We start from the raw sequence: 1,449 nt of genomic DNA, 5'->3' as shown, positions 1-1,449 counted from the left end.
TTTAATCCTTGCCTCTCCAGATGACTTTAACACATGTTAATATACTTGAGAAAGGAGGAAAGGAAAACTTACTGAGTGCCAATAATTTGTAAGGCACTCTGCATAGTTATAGTGACTCTTCACAAGGATCTTGTGATTTTAAGATTATTAAGGGGAGACTGAAGCTCAGAAAGACACACAGGTATCTGATGGAGCTGGGATGTGAACCTAGGTCTTTGTAGCTTCTTTTCTTAGCTGAATCCTAACCAATACCATCATTATTATACTACCACTATTTCCAATTTGTGCTTCTCAGGTGGGACTAGTGGTAAAGAACTCACCTGCCAATGCAGGAGACATAAGAGATGAAGGTTTGGTCCCTGGGTTGGGAAGATCCCCTGGAGGAGGGCATGGTGACCCACTCCAGTATTCTTGCCTGGAAAATCCCAAGGAGAGAGGAGCCTGGCAGGCTAATGTCCATGGAGTCACAAAAAGTTGGACATGACTGAGCGACTAATATACTTTCCTTTTACAAATTTGAGAGTAAGGGGCCTCAGGGAAGAGGAAGTGGTGGGGCCTCTGAGAGGTATGCAGACAAGGTAGACTAACAAACAAGTTCAACTTCACAACTTTCCCAAGATACAGTTTGGTGCGGGCCTGGATCAGGAATCAGAACCAGACAGGCTGGTATGGTCTGCGATCCTGAGCACGCTCATCCTCATGACCTACAAACCAGCAAAGCACAGCAAAATTCAACAGTAGGAGATCCCTGTGGTCCTGAGATAATAAAATTAATCATTAATAAGAATTATCGACCCAGGCCAGGGAGCTGAAAATGGAGATGAGGAAGAGTAATTTCCTCCATATTCACCAGAATGAGGAAGGAAACTACTTGACGCTGACCCTAAGAGGGGTACTCCCCACATTTGGAAATTTACTTTACTTTTGTAGTTCTTCTCATCTTATTAATTTTATCTTGTTTCCCTCCTCCAGAATTCAGTCTTCTTCTACATCTGAGCAATCCTCCAGTCCCACTTCAAAGCTCCCAGAATTTTGCTTTCTTCCTATTTTTTCACCTGGACATGTATAACACCTAATACAACCAGGTTGTAATATCACATTTCACCAGTGGGGGCTGCCAACTATGTTGACATAACATTGTCCACAAGGTCATATTCATTGGAAGGACCGATGCTGAAGCTCCGATACTGATGCTGATGCTGAAACTCCAATACTTTGGCCACCTGATGCAAAGAACTGATGCTGGGAAAAGACCCTGATGCTGGGAAAATATTGAAGTGGGGAGGAGAAGGGGACAACAGAGGATGAGATGGTTGGATGGCATCACCAATTCAATGGACATGAATTTGAGCAAGCTCTGGGAGTTGGTGATGGACAGAGAAGCCTGGCGTGCTGCAGTCCATGTGGTCACAAACAGTCGGACACAGCTGAGTGACTGAACTGAACGGA

Source organism: Bos grunniens, chromosome 15 (assembly GCF_055505025.1).
Source record: "Bos grunniens cultivar Pamir isolate PY7600 chromosome 15, Bosgru_T2T1.0, whole genome shotgun sequence".
Classification (NCBI taxonomy): domain Eukaryota; kingdom Metazoa; phylum Chordata; class Mammalia; order Artiodactyla; family Bovidae; genus Bos; species Bos grunniens.
This window is presented reverse-complemented; position numbering follows the sequence as displayed.